At 36.5% G+C, this 21,468-nt stretch overlaps 2 pseudogenes; one reads left to right on the top strand and one right to left on the bottom strand.

The window, feature by feature from the left end:
• Window positions 1-6,434: 6,434 nt before the first annotated feature.
• On the bottom strand, window positions 6,435-7,053 carry LOC125194709 (annotated as a pseudogene).
• An 11,978-nt stretch (window positions 7,054-19,031) lies between these two features.
• On the top strand, window positions 19,032-20,649 carry LOC125210548 (annotated as a pseudogene).
• Window positions 20,650-21,468: the final 819 nt, after the last annotated feature.

Here is a 21,468-nt window from a genome sequence, read left to right as displayed (position 1 = left end):
AAAAATTTTAATCTTTTTTACTATTAAAATTTTTTAACCTTTTGATTTTTTTTCCCGATTTTGAATTGATAGTAAATCACCCAGAACATTATATTCTTCTATGAGCACTTAAATTTTTTCATTCAATTTTAAAAAAGTCTGTGATGACTCGAAATATATTTCATATGAAATTCTATGGATATAGTGCCAAATTCTTTGCTTAGTCATTAAGTCAAAGGAAAAAAATCCCAATAAAAAATGTTATTACCCACTTCCCCGATTATACGAGATAACAAAACTTTTTCTTGAAAAGGGGAAAAAAAAGTGTAAAAAGTGATCCCCATTACCTTTGGCCCTTTGCATATCCATGGCATTATAGGGTCAATATTTAAATTTTCCCGATGTCCCTATTATCTTTTTTTAATAAGAGCCTTGAGATAGTATAACTAAAGTTAAAAAAATCCATTGCATTTACTTGTGACACATATTGAGTTTAGTTTTACGCAAAAGAAAACCCCCTGCACCTTTGGGGCAGTTCTTATATCGCCCCCTCGGCACGGTTGCATCATCGGCCCCCTCTCCGGTTTCAAAGACAAATACAGGAAACCCAAACCCATTATAATCCTTGAAACCTCTGTTAAAAAATCGCAAAAGGTATTACTTGAACAACTTAAGCAAAAGAAGGCTACCTTAGATAATGAGCACTGTTGGACTTGTGAATGGTGTGTATTCCCGTTTTATAACCCCAAATTACTCATTAGTAAATATTTTTTCCATAGAAGCTATTTTTTTTGACCCCTTGTTTTTTCCCTCTTTTTATTTTTTTAAAATCCCTTATTTTCATTTTTTAAATAAAAAGGCTCTCCCCAGTTGGCCATATTTGCATGATGTTAGAACATTATGTTGAGAAAATATTTTTCATCTCATTGAAAGAAGCCCTTCCTCGGTGTGGGAAAAGGCAAAAAAAAGTCTATGAGAGATGGGAAAAGTAGTTAATCCCAAAAATTTGGAAATATTGGATCTAAAAATTTTATTAGTATGATTTATTAGATGATTGATATTATTTTGGGTTTTTAAAGGGGAAACTTTTCCTCTGATCGGATTATTTTTTGCCTTGGGGTTTTAAATAAACCCCATCAAACTTTTTATTTTTTGAAATTGGGAAAGGGGGTTGTTTTTTATCTTGTAGGGTGTTGGTGGTGAAAATCCCCGTGGAGGATTTACGGGGCGGGAGCCTCCCCCCCAATTGGCCCCCCCGGTCCGGGTGGGGAAACAGGCCTTGGCCAAAACGTTGGGTCTTTTCGATGTTGAGCTACGGGACGCGGGGCCTCAAAACCCCTTGAATTTATTCGATGATGATGGGGAAAAGGAAATGATGCAAAGGGGAAAAAGGGGGAGATAAAATCTAAAATGGGGGATCGGGGCAAAAATTTTCAAAATGATCAAAAAGGGTCGTGTATACTACGGCTGGGGGGATGGAGAGTAGCGGTTTTTTTAATTTTATACATTTTTTATAATTTTTGAAGTTACAAAACCCTGTAGTGATTTGCAGTTTGATCCCTTCGGGGTTGTGGCAAGCGAAACAGTTTTTTGGGGGTGTAATTCCCCTCTTTTATCAAAGTAAACTTCGGGGGCATTAAAACATATTTTTTGGAATTTCGGGTAATTGTATAAACCATTAGCATAAAAATTTCGATTTTTCTTATATTCGATGTATCCTAGGATTTCTTGATGAAAAGTACCCCTGGAATGGCGGGGTTCTAATTTTTTTTCTTTCATTTTTTTTATTTTTATTTTAGAACCTCTAAAAAAAGGGGCAATATAATCAAGATCCCCGTCAAAGTTGCTTTTGGTAAAAGATGCGAGGGCAAATACGGTGATCATATAAAAAAAATTGAAAGATAAAAAAAAAAACCACCTTATTTCGAATTTTTATGGGAGGCTTACTCTTGTGGAAGGTTTTAAAAGCTGTAAGGTTCCCAAAAAAATCCCAAAGAAAACCGCAAACAAGGATAGGGGAAAGGGAGCCCAGAACACATTTTTAAGGGATCTGTTTCATTTAGTATTTTAAAAAGAATGGTAAATTTTGCATTTTCGATTTAACTTGTTTAATTTTTAAAATTAAATTGCTTTTTAAATATTCTTCTGGCCCAAAGAGAACAACGGGATTTTCCTGGATTTATGGGCATAAAAGAATTTATTTGGGTTAAAAAAAAAAATTGGGGAAGAAGGAGTGTTGTTTTTGGGGCCCCCATTAAAAAAATGGTAATTTCATATTAATATTAATTTGCATACTAATTATTTGTCTAAACTTAAATAAAAAAAGGGAAATTCCCTTGCATCTATGGTTTTGTTTTATGGTTGATTCTGAAATTTTTGGGAAAAAACCAAAAGGCGAGTTGTGAAGGGGGTTTCCAAAAACTGTTGAAATCGTATTTGCTCAATCAACTTTGGTATTGGTTTTTGATTCTTGACATTCCCAATCTGCACATCCGTTTGTTGATGATTTTGCATTTTGTTGTACCATTAAAACTACTCGTGAGGTTTTAAGAAATTTTTTCCCAAAATTTATAATATATTAACTAATTTGAGAACAAAAAATATGCCTTTGGAAATATTCGGGTAGAATATTTGCACTTGTAGGATTGTTGGTAAGTTTATGATGCTATAGTCTAATCTTCTTGCTTGGAATATGTTGAAGTTTATATTATCACGCTAGAGATTATATTTAGAAGATCTAATTTTGGGTTTCTAGTTTCATTATTTTTTAGTTTTCACCCCTTTTTTTTTTTATTGTCATTTTACTCTTACTTATGGAATGAAGATTTTATATATTTTTTTGGGTTTTTTTAGTTTTAGTTGACTACCCTTTTTTCAAAAGAAACTTTCTTTCCCTAAAGCGGGAAAAAAATTAGTAGCACATTACATCCCATTAGTACTATATATAGGTGGTCATCCCAAAACGGTAAGCCTTTTTGGTTTTGCCCCAAAATTTTAAAGGCTTTGATGAACTTTTGATGGCTGCCCTTTTAAAATTTGGGAAACATTTCTTCCCCCGGAAAAAAAAGAGGATCTTTAATTCCCTTTTATCTTATTTCATCTTGTTCCCCTACTTTTTTAAGTTTGGTGAATTCATCTAACTCATTTTCCAACCTTTTTTTTTGTGATTTGTGATCTTGAGGGTTCCTTTTTATTGTGGAAGTCTTATTCTAGTTGGTTTTGTTTTATTCTTAGTTTGTATTATTATTATTATTATTGGTAGTGAAATTTGTACATGATTTTGTTGGCGGTGTTGGACTTTGATCCCATAAATTGCTCTTGCATTTTTCAAAGGAAAATTCAACTTCCTTTAAAAATTTAGATTGGCCGTCTAAATTGATTTGTTTGCTAATTTAGAATACTTACCCCATGTCTTTGCTTTTTTTAAAAGGGGAAAGTTAGTGCAATGGCGGGTGAATTACGGGCCAATGAGATAGAAGTTCCCGTTTGAAAGTCATTTTCTTTAGGCAAATTTTGGGGAAACTAAACAAGAGAAAACAAATTTACGGAGGGGGGACAAAACAACGGGGAAACTATTTCCTAATCTTTGGGAAATTGTCCCTTTTGGGGGCTCGGTTTGGAGTTAAGCGCCCCGGAAAGGTCCGGCGGGACAAGCAATGCGGGGCAAGTCACATGGGGGGGCGAGGACTTTGAGAAAAAATATGTGGCGAAAAAATCTTTAGAGAGAAAGGGAAAAAAGCAGCGAAACATCCCCAGTTAGTGAGACAAAATGAGGAGATGCGCTCGGATTTTGAGAGAAAGAATGAGATGGTTTTCAAAAAATGATGAACCTTAGTGAACAAGTTAAGCAAATGAGAAGTGAAAAATAGGTTTAGTCTTATAAATTAAAAGTGTAAGACCTTTTTATTTATTTCGAAACTTATGAGTTTTTTTTATTTTTTTTCATTTTATTATTTTTTATTTTATATTATCCCGGAAATAATTTGTAAAAAAAATAATATTAGTATTTATAATAAAAAATTTTTTTGATTCTTTTTGTAAAAATCTTTTGGAAAAGAGTAAAAATTTAGCCGAGACCCCCAAATTTTGCCCCCCACATTGATGGTCCACAAATTTTCTAGCACAATGGGGTATACAACCTAGCACAATGGAGGCCTCCCCCAAATTTTTTTCCAATGGAGTCAAAAACCCCAAATTTTCAAAAAAAAATGTAAAAAAGGCGGACTTGCCTTATTTCTAACGCAAAAGGTGCTCGCAAAGAAATGTGCTTGCAAAAATCGTCACAAATTTGCGGCCCCAAACGGTATTCCCCCCACACGGGTGCTCGAAAAGTGCTAGCAAAATGAGATGTTGCTAGCACTTGGAAATTTTTTCGGCACAATGGTCTTTCAAAAAGGCCGCATTTTTTTTTAGTGAAAGTTGAACTCGAAAAATTTCAATATAAGAATAATTGATCCAAAAACGAGGGGCGGGTCGTAGGGTCCGTTATATTTTTTATATTGAATTGCTAAATACGCCTTGTTAAAATAAAGGGTTCTCATACTATCCATACAAAATGTTTCACCTATGTTATATAGTATAAAATGTTTGAAATTTTTCATAAATAATACGAGAAGTTTCATATACATTTCAATTTAAACATTTTGTCACATGTGTTTGGAGGGGAACTCTTTAATTACCTACATGGGGACAAATCATGAAACAATGATGAAATTTTTTGTACCAATATAAGACGATAAAACTTTTTGTATATCAACATGAAACAATCATAAAACATTTTGTATTCTATAGTCTACACAAAATAAAACTAAAATTAAATACGAATAAAAATTTTATATGATTTATATACATTTTAAACATTTTTTTCTAATATGAAGCGCAGATAAAACATTTTGTATAAGTTGTATAGTTATCTCTAAAAAAAAAACATCGATTACCTTTTTTTGTTACTCCCATAATTTATGTTCCATGTAAAGCTTTTTTTGTTAGTTGGTGTGGTCATGTGTCCCCTAACCCCCTATATATTGAATTCGCTAAATATGCAATGATAATATAAAACATTGATTGTATTTTTGGTCATAATTTAGGTTCCATGTGCAGCTTTTTATAAAACTTGGGATGATCATGTGTCAATATTTCCCAATTCTTATCTTCTGTCGATCAATTAATATATGAGTAAAAAAGAAAAAAAATTACTTCTTGAAAAAGATACTACTTTTGCGTCATTACTACTTCTCTCTTCAAATAGATCTTTATATCCTAAAATTTTATACATTTCATAAATTTTGATGTGTGACAACAATATATCATACAAACTTTTATTTATGTGAACGAAAAAGGGTCGATTCATATTTCATTTTCTTTTCCAAAGATGAAAGATCGGGGAAAACACCTACTTTACAGGGTTTCTTATTTGATCTCTTTTCTATATGTATAACTATCAATGGTAATGTTCAAATTGGAAAATAGGATGGTATATATAAATACATAATTCTAAATTTAAAACTAATTAACCAAAAATATATATTTAGATTGTAATTAAGAGTATTGTTTTCCGTCAATCTATTGTTTCATGTGACAACAGTTCATGTACTTTTTTATGGCAATTTAACAAGGAGATGGAAACCCAATTTCATTATTTGTGGGGCGTGAGATCGACATGCTTAATTAAAAAGGAGGCGATGAATCTTGAAATCGTGATCCTACTATAGTTATGGTCTAGGTAGTTTGTCTATATCTATCAATAATATTATTGATGATGTTGATGCTTCGAATGATAATAATTAATCTCGTTTTTAGTTTCGGTAATTAGTATTATCATTTGCATAAACTTATGCATATATATAGCATGCGTCGTTATATGATTCTACAGATACACTGAATGAAAAATTACTAGACAAGAAATGAAATATGCCTTTGTCAATGTGTAAGAACAATTGTATAATGAAGTAGTACAACATTATTAAGATATATCAATATGAACTAATTTAAGATCATAGGAGTTTAGAGATCTAATAGCCTATAAATTGTCATGTGTAATTTTGTTTTTTTGTTTTTAAATATTAAAAAGTTAAGAATAACTACATAAATTAGGGATTTGGATCGCCTTGTCAATATAGTGTATTACATATGCCAACGAATACATGACAAGCAACGAATTTTATATTGGCATTTTACATGTATTATATTGACATATTATGTAAGTTATCTTGATGTAAATCGTTTTATGAAATATATGAAAATTTATAAAAATATTATCAAATTTTTACATCAAAACATATGAGTGCATGATCTCATTGGAATCCTTATAGAATTATCTTTAATTAGATATATGTTATGTGACAAAATAATTAAAATTAAGATAGTTATATGCATTTAAAATTTTGAGATATTTTTTAAAAGTTAGTTATAACTAATTTGTTGTCACGAAGATATAATGTCTATATATGAAACAATTAAATTAAACACATACTACCATTTATTTATTTAGATGAGACAATAAATACATAACAACAATGTGTAACCAAAAATATATGTTCACAAAGAATACTCCTAGAACAAAATAAAGATAATTAATTAAGTAATCCAATCATGACAATCCATAGACACAGCATCACCATAGAAGTTCAAGTCTCCAGAGTTAGAACTCCAACACCATACCTCCGGCGATGAATATTCATGATCACTCAACTCCGGCAGCTCTATCTCCGCCCAGAAATCGTCCTCGGCAGAGCCGGCTTTTTCCGCGACCATATTAGCCGCCATAGCTGCGGCGGCCTGTATATCTCTGGCGGCGGAGGAGGAGGGGCAAGGAAGAAGATGGATGCTTTCCGGGAAATTGAGCTGCGCCTTGGCCCTTCAAACAATAGGCGGCGACGTCGTATGCCCTCGCCGCCATTTCCGGCGCGGGAAAGAGCCAAGCCATATTCTCGTCTTTTTTGGGCTCCGAATTTCGGACACCCATTTCCCCCAGTGGCGCTTCCGCACGCCGCGGTAGACAGGGGTGGCGCGTGCTGCCTTTTTCTGTCGCCGTGGCAGCGGAGGCGTTGCATGGTGAAGGTTGCTCCATTGCATAGGAGAAGGAGGCAATGGAGCATGAAGTGGTTATTTATTGCTATGGTGTTAAAAGGAGAGAGTGGCTTGTATTTGCAACTATGCCCCTCTTCCTCTCCATATTTTTCATAAAGTACCACGATTTGCATATGTGGTTCTTGATAGTCAATTTTTCACTCAAAAACAATTCATATTAGCTTTTTAGTTAAAGAGAGTAATATTTGGAAGTTGTTGATTGCTCAAGGCCTTTGAAAGGGAACGGTGGAAAATGATTTGTTCATCTTACTGTTATCTACTCCTTGTCCGTCAATAGATGTCCATTTTTTCATTTTAGTCTGTTTACAAATAGGAGTCCTAATTTACTTTTACCATAAATGGTAATAAGGCTCATCTCCCATTAACTCATTTCACTCACATTTCATTTAAAACTAACTTTTTTCCACAATTTTTTCTTAAAATCTTGCCTAAAGAATAGACTACAATGTCGGACGGAGGAGTATTGTGAAACCTATTTATTGTGAAAAAAATCTCATTGTAGTGGCTTTTCTAGTTTTATTAGTACAGTATTAATTAGAATTCTATTATATCAAATTATTTTACTATAATTTTTTTTATATTTAATTTTAACCTTTAAAGTTGCTAATAATTATTGAATCATGTATATCTTTTTAAGCCTTACTTCTCATTGTATTTTTTTATTTCAATGATAAAAAAGAAAGATAACGAAAATTGTCGCAGCTGGACCGGTCAATTAATGTTGTTGTAATTTTGTGTGAGTTGTGCGAAAATTGTCGTAGCAGCCCCCCTTGCCCGGTGCCCCTACACGACGGTATGTTACATCTATTTTTCACAACAACAAAAAAAATTAGTAGTAGAACTTTACTCTATTTTTACACTTGAGAAGAAAGAGCGATGAACTTTGAATCTAAATTTTGCTATTAACAAACAGCAATATCCATGACATGAATATCACGTTAAAAATAAACGCCATTACATTATTCTCTAGACGTAGTCATAAATAATGACGAAGTCAAGATTTTAACATTGAAGGTCCAACGAAAGAAAGAAATACCTCAAAATATATTAACATTATAATATTTCCGATTAAATGAACATGAATAAAATTTACAAATAATAATAATAGTAAGAGATCAGTTATTAATTAGTATTCCTCTCATTCCTTTAAAAATACTTCCTCCGTCCCATAAAAATATGGCATATGACATGACACGACACGAGAATTAAGATAAAAGTGATTAAGTAAGAGAGAGGATGAAAATGTAGTTAATTGAGTATTATTAGTGTATTAACGATGGTATAAGACTATAAGTTGTATACTAAAATAACTTGATGTATATGTGTAATAAAATGATGGTATAAGTTGTATAGTAAAATAATTTGATGTATATTGTAATAAATTGAGGTAACTTTTCATAAATGGAAATGCTCATATTTTTATAAGACGGACAAAAATCGAAAGTGAACATATATTTTTATGGGATGGAAGGAGTGTGAACTACTATTACATTTTAATCTTGCCCTTTAAAATTATGAATTTTTATTTTACAAAATTTTTCTCATTTGATTCATTATCCACTAATTTTACTTAATCATCTTTCATTTCTATATCTCTTATTTTACAATTATGCATAAATAAATTTTCATAGCTAAACTGAAAAAGAAAAAAATAGTAGATAAAATGTTACTCCTCGTTTCTTCATAGTTGAATCATTTTTCATTTTGGGAAGTTTCTTCATAGTTGAGTCATTTATAGTAACATTTTTCTCTTTCTTTACTTTCTTTCTCTTTTCTTTATTTTCTCTACTTTATTCACTTTATACTTTATTCTTTCTACCTTTTCCTCTCTCTTACTTTTTTATCTTTATTTAACACACCCAACATTTCTTTCTAAAACCCCATATCAAAATTTTTTGCCTCAATTATAAAAAAATGGAGGGAATAGTATATTGTTGGATCCACGTCCTAAAATAAAATAAATTCTATTTAAAGGACAAAGGTAGCACTATAGCTTTGCAATTTGGTTCCACAAAATTAAATTTCGAAAGGACAGAGAGGTGGCACTATAACTTTGCAATTTGTTTCCACAAAATTAAATTTCAAATTTGAAGGACTCGAAAGAAGCAATATTCGAGGAAAATATTTTTCACACCATTTTAATGAGCAAGCATATTGGCATTGTGCAACCAAATTAAAATACTTTCTTCATCCCATAAAAATATAAAAATATGATATAACATGGAAATTAAGATAAAATTGGTAAATTAAGTGAGATAAGAAAAGTGATAGTAGTAAAAATAGTGTTAGTGGATAGTGAGACACATATTATTATTAGTTTTTTAGGATGGTATATAGGGATAATAAATTTGGATAAAACTTTCCATGACAATATGACTACTCTTCCGTTCGCTAGTAATAGAGTCGTTTTGTCATTTTGGTATGTTCCATAGTAATAGAGTCATTTTCCTTTTTAGTAAAAGTCAACACATTTTTCCATATCTATTTTACTCACTCTTATTTTTTTCTCTCTCATCTCTCCACCTTTTTCATTTTTCACTTTATTCTCCATTTACTTAACTCACCCAAAACAATTTTCTTAATTTTTGTGTCAAAATAAACGCCTTCATTACTAAAGAATGAAGGGAGTAATAAAAAACATATATTTTTTTATGGGAAGTGAATATTAGAAAATGAGTTGCTAAATAGATGTGACACGTGCGAGTAATGATTCACAATTTAACACCCTTCAAATCAAAACAGGTTTATGGACGCTCCATATTTTACACATACAAAATGACGAATTTAGCCCTTAAGCCGACCTTATATTGTAAGGCATATAAATGCATAAAAAGATTATGGTCCCGTTAAGGACTTCTTCACATGTGCAAAAGCTCACCACGAGATCTATGTGACCTTCCTCCCTCCCTCTTACAAAATCATTTTAATAACATAAAAATTTATTCAAATACTTCATCCGTCCCATAATAATATATGTAATTTTCATTTTCATCCGTTCTTCAAAAATATTAGCATCTTAATTTATGAAAAGTTGTCTCCAACCATTATCTATATACATCAATTTATTTACAACTTATACTTTTTATAGTCCTCCATTACAACTGTTAAATACTAAAAATAATGTGGATCTCATTATCCACTAATACACATTTAACTATCCTTCTTTTTTCTCTAATTACTTTACCAAGATGCATTAATTCTCATGTCATTTCAAATGTTCATGTTTTTATGGGACAGATGGAGTATGTTTAAAAAATTCATTTTGTTACTTCTAGCTCGTATTGTTCCATTCCTCACAACATTAACACTGAGTTTTATTAAGAGCATTGTTGAACCTCAAAAAAGGTGTTGAATATTCTTATTTGTTAGATCTTATTTGTATACAACATATTCCTCCAAAACAATTTTAATTTAAATGATTAGTTAATATAATAAATGTGTTCACAAATCTCAATCCGTTGATTGGCGATGTTGAAAGTTGAAACACACGTAACGGTAATTTTGGAATGAGGTCATAGAACAATGTTGAAACATAAGTAGTACATAACAACAATTCTAGAAATAAGTTATTATTACAAGGTTGATATATAACAATATTATTTTTGGGAAGAAGTATATATAGACACTGAAGATATCTATATGTACTAGTAGTAGTTTTAGTACTTGTAAAATAAGGGTTTACACTGACTCATCACTCACATTATCATTTAAAACTAATATATACAAATGAGACCTAAATTCCACTAACTTTTTCCACCACTTTTCTTAGCATTTCTTAAAACCCATACTGAAAGAAATGAGACTCCTATTTCAGACGGGGGAAGTAATGTATTACGAATACGGGAATCATTTTTAGACCTATATCATGAAGATAATACATTAATTCAACACGTTGTTGCATGAACTTACAATCATGGGTTCAAATCCTATATAGAATACAAAATTTTCAAATTTTAAATTATTAAATTCATATATTTACTTGACGAATTCAAACATACTCCATAATTTATGGTACATACATACCGTGATACGAGAAAATACAATTTCACTGATAAAATGATTCCTCTTCAATGTTAGGCTTTGGCACTAATGTGTGTAGATTTAAAAACAAAAAACAAAAAAACATGAAAAAAAAAAACAAACTTTAGTGATAACAATATTGCTTCACTGATAACCCTAATTTCACTGATAAATGTTACTCCCCTCCATCGCTGAATGAAGTCCGGTTCACTTTTATCATAAATACTAGGGTTTTCATCTTTCACTAACTCATTCTACTCACATTTTATTTAAAGTAATATATCAAGTGTGACTTTTATTCCATTAACTTTGCTGTCATGTAAATAAGACTCTTAACGACGGATGGAGTAATGTCTAAAGGTTGACTTTTCACGACGGCTCTATAGTTTATCGCCCTTTTAATAGGTTTTGAGCATGTTCTATTTGGTAAAAAAAATAATCTAAGTGTAGTTTTAGTTTATGCATCTATAATTAAGTTCTTCTGTATGATTCACTAGTGTTATTGCGGTTGATTGGAGATATCCTAGTGTACATAAAACATAGAAACTGCTTATTTCAACTCTATCAATTTATTAATAAATACTTAATAATCAAATTTATTTCCATACCACATATTTGTTGTTATTTCAATACAATATTTAGCGCATCCACAGCGGTATAAAATCATCATCCGTCCGTCGTGCAGCGCAAGGACGAGCTCTCCCCCGCAATGCGTCTGTCCGTGCTGCAACGCGTATTAGCTAAGAGCACGTCTGTACCGTGAGCGATTTTTTCCTTTATTTTAAAAAAATCTGAAATAATTCAAAATAATACCAAAAATAAAAATATATATTTTTGAATTCCCAAAAAAAGAGCCATTTATGGACGTTTTTTTGGAATTTTTTTAATTCCAAAATCATTAATAAATACACATATTTATCATCCACTTTTCACATCAAATTATTTCTCATTCATATTTTTTCATACTAATCATCTACATCTTCCTGTCTCACTCAAACCATCTCAAAAAAATTCAAAATGCATTTCACCGATCTCATTGGGGACGGAGCGCGAAGAACAAGAATATTATGAACAATATCGTGCCGCCATGAAGCCTATGTCGCCGCCAATACCCCCGCCCTCCTCCTTAACCAACTAGATCAAAACGTTGCTACATCAATCGTGATCGGGAGGAGCCCACAAGGTTGTTGCCGACATATTTCCGACCACCCGCGGTATCCGAAGATTGCTTTCGGGCCGTTTTCGCATGTCAATACGGCTGTTTATGCGTATTGTCAACACATTGTCCACCCGTGTTGAATACTTTCAATCGGTGCGAGCAACCGGTCGGCAAAGTCTCTCGGCGTTGCAAAAGTGTACTTGTGCCATCCAGCAACTTGCTCTGGGAAACAACAGCCTCTTCAAGCAGTATTTGCATGTAGGTGAGTCAATCGGAATTCTATGCCTAAAATTTTTTGCGGCGGCCCATTCTGCTTTCGGCGAGAATTCCTTCAAGCATCCACCACCTAAGATTGTCAACGTTCTCATCTTCACGAAACAGTCCACGGTTTTCCGGTATGCTAGGCAACATTGATCGCATGTGGAAGTGGAAGGATTGCCCGACCTGGAGGGGCATACTTAAGCGGCCACAGAAGGCGGCGGTCCAACGCTTATCCTTGAAGCGGCGCCGACTCCGCCTATGGATTTGGCATGCATATTTCGGGTTGCGGATCCAACAACGACTTGAACGTGCAATATTTTTCACCACTCTTCGATGATGTTTTGAATGGTGTAGCATCGGCGATCGACTTCACCGTCAATCGAAATGCATACCACATGGGTTATTATCTCACGATGGTATCTACCCAAGGTGGTCGACTTTTGTGAAGAAGTTCAACAATCCACAAGAGTCGAGACGGATTCTTTTGCGCACGTAAGAGTCTGCTCGAAAGACGTCGAAAGAGCTTTTGGGGTCCTTCAAGGCCGATTCAACATTTGAAGTCCCCTTCGGCTTCAGTACGTTAAGAATATCGCCGACATCATGTACACCTGTATTATCTTGCACAACTTGATTATAGCGACGAAGGACCGATCGGCTAACTTTATGACGAGGATGAAGCCGGAAACTCAACGCGAGGTCTCCCCACGCCGAGGTGTGCATACGACGTGAACGAGAGGAATAAAAGAAAACACACACGCGCGATACAAGAGCCCACACGAGCTACAAAAGATCTAATCAATTACATTTGGCGAAATTCGAACGAGTAGTGGGTCTTTTTAATTTTTAGGATTTTAATTATGTAATTTTTAATTATTTTGTAATTTGTAATAATATTCCAGTATTTTTAATGCATTTTAATATTGTGGAAATGTTTTTTTTTAAATTGACTAATAAAAGTGGACATTGCCACTCTACTTAAAAGACGAGATGTGGTGTTGTCTTTAGCTAAGGATAAAGGAAAAAGTATCTCACTTCAGCTTTAACAAGAGCACGCAAGAGCTCTTATCGATCGGAAAAAGGCGGGGCATAAATGGACAGATAGCAACATTTTAAAGCTTATTTTAGCGAAATTTAGTAAACTTTCATTAATTATTCGTGTCATACTCGTTATAAATTCTCTAGTGTCCACTTAAGAAACGCAAATTATGTCTGTTTTCCAATGGGAAACACATATATGATAGGTATATTAGATGAATTTATTAGTCTACAATAATTCACAATTCCTTGTTTTTTCTTTTTAATGATTTAAGTAGAAAATCTCACAATCACTGAAAAACACAATTTACACAAACGAAATTCTCCGAACACCAATTGTTACACCCTAGAGAAATTCATCAACACATAATAGATACGTTAACGTTTTTATTCAAACATGTGACTATTTATGTGTGGAGTGTAAAATTTTCGATTGGTGGAAGATAACACCACGTGTATGAAAACAAGACCTAGCTTATATATTGCGACAACTCTAAATTTTATAACAAGCATGTCATAGTCGTTGTAATAAGTTAAATTAATAGATAGTAACTGACGGTGGCGGACGCAGGAAAAAAATTTGGTAGGGGCTTCACTAAAATTTTTCATACTCACTTTCGACCATGAAATAATCTCGTTTTTCGCATTTTTAATATCCGCTACCTATTTCTTAAAATCGGAAAGCTTTTTTCTTATATTTTTATCTACTTTTCTTTCTATCTTTTATACTTTACCTACTTTTTCTCTTTTTCTCTTAATTTATTAATTTCTCACTAAAACCCCATTCGTCCATGAACGGACTATTGTTTTGTGCCGTCATCTCTTATACCTTACTCTCTTCATCTATCTTACTTTATTCTCTTCTTATTTTACTTTCGCCACTTTAACATTTAACACATCAATTTCTTAAATCATGTGTCCAACAAAATACCTCAACCACTTTGAGACGAATGGAGTAAAAATTATAAAAATACATAAATATCTAATATATACAATTAATCCAACACAAGTTTAACAAAAAGAATAATACAATTCATGTTCGTGTTTAATTTGCTAAAGCAATAAATATTATACATAAAAATGCATAATTATCTAATACACCGTAATTTTGGAAACGATTCCCTTCATTTTCAAAAAATAGAAAATCTTTTTTAGTTTATTTCGAAAAATAAAAACTTTTAAGAAATGGACTCCACAATTCCTTAATATTAATTTTATTACTTTATCTTTTCTTTTTACTAGATTAATTATATATTAAAATTCATATTATTTCTAAAGATTTTATATTTTGAGAGAATGACAAAAGAAAAGGAAAAAATTGACATCACCCCCAGTTACAAGTTGGAATTCTCGTTTGAATAAAAACATTAGTGTCAAATTTAGGAAACAATTTAATAGGTCGTAGGGATTGACTTTTTCAATTGTTAGAGCATCCGCAATGGTCGGCAAAGGATCGGTTTAGCCGATTCGTCCACTGGCGACGGCTAGCCAAATCATTGCATCGACGGGGCGAAATGGGCTAGCGTTTCGGCGTGGTGGCCGACGTGGCGCTAAATGGCGGCGATCGTAGCGCCATTGGGCGTCGACGGCCACCCTTGATTTTGTTTTTTTTTTTTAAAAAAAAAACTATATAAACGCGATTTTCGTTTCATTTTCATTTCCACCACTTGTTTTAACGAGTTTCTCTCTCTAACTTTCGCAAGAGAATCATCGAGCGATGGATCACAACAACGAGTCCATCAACGACGAGTGTATTTTCGGACTCCCACCCGGGACTGTGGATCCGGATGGGGGCGATGGGCCGGGGTTTAACATCCGTTGGAATCGATGATGGGGATGATGGCCGGGCGCCGGCGGGGGCGCAGGGGTATGCCGTGGGGGATGACGGGGCGCGGGCAGGAGTGGCGGGCAGGTCCGCCGGGTGGGGGTATGCTATGCGCAGCAGATGATGTGCAGCGGATGATGGGGATGATGTGGCGGGATGCCGGGGATGCAAGACGTATGCATCCCGGGATGCGGGGTTCGGGTCACCGGAGGGGACACGGTATATCGCCCTCGCTTGATTTTTGACGCTGTCTCACACGTCGACCCGGAGACGCGTTCACCGGCGATGACCTTCTCGTCATGCATGATATGGGATCGATCTCGAGGATCCGGGTACTCCCGTCCAGGGAGGCGGGCGCGCCGAAGAAGACGAGGAAGGCCAAGGCGGTCGGCGAGTCATCGCAGCCCGCTGGACCACACCCCGGCGGAAGTGGACGGAGGATGAGTACCCCGGGGCCGAGGGGTGGTTGGAGGTGTGCGGGCGATCCGCTGGCTGCGAACAACCGGGTCCGTCAACATGTGGTCGAAGATCGAGTCGCCTATAGGAGGACCGCCCGCACGGGGAAAGGGCTTCGCAACGAGGAGGTCCGGAAGAGGTGGGAGCGCACCGGGCCGCGGTGGGCCGTTTGCGAATTTGTACGCCAACGCCTCCGTCGCCCGCAAGGGCGTAATGAGGACGACGCCCGGAGGATAGCCGCGAGTCGCTTCCCTTGAGGGGAAGTATAAGAGTGCACCTCCGGGAGTGCTTCTTGTTGCGAAGGACTCGGAAGTTCCCGGGGGTGCGGCCGGGGGGCCGAGAAGCGCGACCGAACTATAGCGGCGAACAGGCGCAGCGGCGGGTCCACGACCCTCCCCCGGATGCCGAGGGTTTCCATCCCTCCTTCATTTATCGGTCGCCCCGCCCGGCTGGACGTAAGCGGGCGCAGCGGCGCGAGGCGGATCCCCCTATCGCCGGCGAGGTCCGATCCTCCGCCCTCCCACCCGCCCCCACTCGAGTACACTCTCCATTCGCGTAACCATACGCGGGATCGGATGTCAAGGTCTTCCAAGAGTGGAAGGCCGCCACCGACCCACGGAGAAGATGTTTCTTCACGAGATGCCGAGAGCATGCGTGTTGATTTGGAGATCGCGAGGGCACCGCTAGCGGTTCCAACGTGGGCTCGAATACCACGGGTGGCGGCAGCGGTAACGGCGGCGGCGGCGACGGCGACGGCGATGCGGCAGAAGTAGAAGCGGCGGGCTCGTGTGTGGAAGCCTTTTTTTAAAAAAAAATCATGTACTTTTTTTTTTAAAGGAATGGATTATTTTTCCGTATATGTGTCAATTTTAATTCCGTAAATGTAGTATATTTTGAATTATTTTTATTCAGGGTTTGGCCTATGGCGCTAAATCACGTGCAGGTGGGTTTTTAAGTGTTCGACGTGGCGGCAGGAAACGGCCTATTGCTAGCCTATGGCTGGCCTAAGCACCATTCGGATGCTCTATTATTATATTCATTGAAGTTTAAGAGGTTTTATTATTTCATCTTCTTCCTCATCCTAAATAACTCTATCGGCGGCCATGGTTCCAATAAGTTTTCTCGTAATTTTATTTTCAGCCCCTCCTTCCACTAAATCTCTTTCCCATTAAACCCCAAATATATTAATTTGGGAAGGGCTAAGGATAGTTTTTAATAATTTCGAAAATTTAGATAATAGAAATTTATTAAAAAAAAAAGTTTGGGAAGGGCTTGAGCCCTCACCTCTTCCACCTGTGTCCGCCACTAGTAACTGATAAGAATCCTATTTGCCCGTAAAAACATTCGTGCTTTTTTTTTATATATTTCATATTTTACTTTACTTCAATATTATACTACTCCATTTTGAAATCGTTTCATGCATAGGGGCTTCTGCTAAGTTGAAGTTTCTAGACATGAAATACTAATATTTAGTTAATTATAAGACGTTTTATATCTAGCTAATAAGTTATGAATTCAAACTATTACAGATACGAAGGTAAATGGAAAACAATTTTCTTGCTTTTTCAAAAATACAGTGGAAGCACCTTATAATTTCTGAAAAAATTGTACGACGCATATTCCGACTCTGAGTGGTGGGCCAAAACATTATTTTTGCAGCATGCTAGAAGCCAATTAAAAGCATTTTTTTAAGCCAATTAAAAGCATTGTTGTCGAACTAGTGCCAAAAATTGACACCTCCATATTTTCAGCTCGTGGGAATTAAGGTTCAACTTTGTTTACCTCAATCTGAACATTTTAAGATAAAATAAAATTCTGTTTTTTTTATTACACAGTTTGGCAATATTTTGGCAATATTTTCAGGTAAAAATAATAAGTACTCCGTATGGATTTATCTCAAGACTCAAATGCGAACATATTAGTATATTTACATACTACTTACTCTTAGAATTTTATGGAGTGATTTTGGATTCAAGTAAATTAGTACGTAGATCGTGGTAATGATTGAAACTTTTAAATTCTAAGCATTTGGGTAATTGATTGGCAGACATGCCATGAACAAAAGTGTCGGTTGTATTAGGTGAATTTACGTTAGAAAAAGGCACGTTGTATTTGATTTTGTTGATTGATTTAATGCTATCCATGCGAATGTGGTTGGGATTAATCATAACATGTACTAGTTTGTAATAGTTCCGGGTTACATGGCCCTAATATTATTGGGTTGGGCCCTATATACATGATTGACACTTGACCATATAATCAATAGCTTCCTATCACCACACAACTTCAATTGTTATGATTGATAAATTATAAACCATAGGTGAGCAAACTCTTATAATCTTATTAGAGGTTACTAAAGCCTTGAGAAGAAATAAGTGAATCCTGTTTTAAATTTGAATTAGAGATTTAGTAAACTATAATTAAAAATACAGTAATTAATCACAAGTCGATTCTAATTAAAAATTGATGCCTACCTAACTTAATTAATAATTGGTTAAAAATAACTTTTAAATAAATTATCAGATCAGAATCTGAATTTATTTTTTTCTAGTAAAACATAAAGATGTGATATTCGTAACTCGAGACGGTTTTATATTTTCTTCACATATTATGTTTAATGGTTGAAGGGATGTGGGCCTATACTTAATTACGAAGTCCAGAAAATTCCTCGTGGTTTCTTCAAAGCCTGACTGAAATTCTACTACCCAATATCATTTGAAGTTTTCTATAATCACGATTCAGAATACGATCTTAGTATTGCGATTTGCGAAAATACGTTTGGATAGTCAAAACTTAAGGGAAGATCACAGTGGGCTGGAGGGAATTACCGATATAAAAAGATTCAAAACGAAGCATTAGCCCAACAAAATATCCAAACTAAGCCCAATCCATTGAACCTAACGATCAAACCAAGCCCAATCCATACAACAATTAAATACTTGGTCAGGCCCAAATTCAAAATCCACTCAGCCGCGCTGCTGAAGACTGAAGTGGTGTTGCCGCTGCGAAACAGAACCCTCCGAGGATCCTCCCCTCAAGCCATGTTTTTAATTTGTCTCAACAATATCAAAGTAGGTAACAATGCTAAAAACATGGAGTTAAAAGAGTAAAATATCATAGCTTTACAGCAGGCAATAAAATTAGAAATCAAGCTGTTGCAATGGCATCATTTTCCTGCAATTCAGAGAATCCAAAGCAATACTTCCAAACAAACCGCTGCTTTCTGTCGCGCTTTACACTTTCCACTCTTTATTTATACTCCCAATGCCCCTCTCTCTCTCTCTTTCACACTGATCACGGCGATGAACGGGAAACATCTTCCCCTTTTCCTGTCCTTTTTCACCGCCATCGCTGTCTCCTTCGCCGCTCCACTTGATGTTGAATATCAGACCCTCATCCCCACCTCCCTCCCCTCCCCTCAAACCCTCTCATGGCCCCAAACTTCAACAATCCCAATCCCAATCCGAATCCGAATCCGAATCCGAATCCGAATCCACTCTCTCAGTAAACTTGCACCATGTGGACAATCTCTCTCCCGCCTTCAACTCATCCCCCCACTCCCTCTTCAAACTCCGCCTCCAGCGTGATGCCGCCAGAGCCAAAGCTCTCTCCGCCATGGCCGCCTCCACCAAGCCACGCGGCGCCGGAGACTTCAGCAGCTCTGTAACCTCCGGCCTCGCGCAGGGGAGCGGAGAGTACTCACCCGCATCGGCATCGGCACTCCGCCCAGAAACGTCTACATGGTCCTGGACACGGGAAGCGACGTCGTTTGGGTCCAATGCTCCCCCTGCAGGAAATGCTACTCCCAAACCGACCCGCTTTTTTGATCCGAAAATCCTCTTCGTTCCTCGGAGTCACCTGCGCCTCCTCTCTGCCGCCTCCTCGATTCCCCCGGCTGCAACTCCCGCCGCAAATGCCTCTACCAGGTCTCCTACGGCGACGGCCTTCACCGCCCGGGGAATTCTCCCGAAACCCCCACCTTTCGGCGCACCAAAGTCAGCAACGTCGCCTTCGGCTGCGGCCACGACAACGAGGGTTTGTTCGTCGGCGCCGCCGGCTGCTAGGCCTAGGCCGCGGAAGCTCTCTTTTTCCCACCCAAGCCGGCGGGCGATTCGGGAAGAAGTTTCCCACTGCTGGTCGACCGCTCGGCCTCTTCCAACCCGTCGTCGATGGTGTTCGGCGACTCCGCCGCCTCGAGGAACGCCGTGTACACGCCGCTGCTCACGAATCCGAAGCTCGACACGTTCTACTACCTCGGATTGAACGGGATCTCGGTCGGCGGGAAGCGTGTGCGCGGAATCACGGCGTCGCTTTTCAAGCTCGATGGGATCGGAAACGGCGGGGTGATTTTGGATTCGGGCACGTCGGTGACCAGGCTGACCCGACCCGCGTATGTGGCGCTGAGGGACGCGTTCGTGGCCGGGCTCCGAATCTGAAGCGTGATTCGAGTTCTCGCTCTTCGACACGTGCTTCGATCTCTCCGGAAAGACGGAGGTGAAGGTGCCGACGGTGGTGCTGCATTTTGAGGGCGCGGATGTGTCGCTGCCGGCGTCGAATTACTTGATTCCGGTGGATAGTGATGGCAAATTTTGCTTTGCTTTTGCGGGTACCAACGCCGGCTTGTCGATAATCGGGAATATCCAGCAGCAGAGTTTCCGGGTTGTGTTCGATTTGGCGGCCAATCGGGTCGGGTTTACTCCGCGAGGATGCGTCTAACCCTGACCGATAAGGAATCAAAATCAATCGTGTGTTTTAAATTTTATTTATGTGTATTCCATAACTGCAAACCAAATGCATAAAGAATAAATCGCGTTGCCCTTTTCAATTTTGCTATACAATCAAATTTTGATTTCATATAGCTTTCCTTCAAACTCTATCGACTGATGTAAGCAAATCTAACTCTTGTAGTTGTAGGAGCAAGTTTTTTTTTCCTCTACTAAATTTGTATCTCTATGAATACAAATAAAAGGTACTAAAAAATAAATGATATGTTTTATTTAGTACTCCCTTCTATACGTTTCGAAAATTTATTCCTTTTCTTTCGTCCGTCCTAAATATTTAGCTTTTCACTTTTATTATTATGTGAAGTGGATCTCATATTCATTAATTAATTCTCATTTCACATTTTATTATAAAAGTAATATATAAAAAGTATGATGGCATGCCACCAATTTTAAACTGACTTTCTATTATATTTTTTAAAATTAGGTGTCAAATAAATTTAGTACAAATTATGGGAAACGGAGGAAGTATTTCCCATGTACTCCTACTTTTTCCCTCATTCAACAAGAAGTTGAATCCATCACAACTCTTCATAATAGATATACTTTTCATTTGTAAATAATTCTTCATTTTTATTTAAAACATAGTAGATCCTTCTCATTTGAACTCATCTATATGTATTATATGACATATGAGAGTGTTAGGGTGTCACCACTTATTAAAATATCACATATACGATTCATATAATCATTTATACTACGTGGATGAATAATAAGTTGGCATGGCAAAAAAAAAAAACTGAAAAACGACCACAATATTTTGTACATTTATACAACAATTTTTCTGCCACCAATATCCAACATACTATGGTGTCACGATATTATTTTAAGAGGGATTTCATTTTAATACAAACCATACGCCA

The sequence above is a fragment of the Salvia hispanica genome, chromosome 1 (genome assembly GCF_023119035.1).
Source record: "Salvia hispanica cultivar TCC Black 2014 chromosome 1, UniMelb_Shisp_WGS_1.0, whole genome shotgun sequence".
In the NCBI taxonomy this organism is placed as follows: Eukaryota; Viridiplantae; Streptophyta; class Magnoliopsida; order Lamiales; family Lamiaceae; genus Salvia; species Salvia hispanica.
Note: the sequence above shows the minus strand (reverse complement) of the source record. Positions and strands in the feature narration are given on the sequence as shown.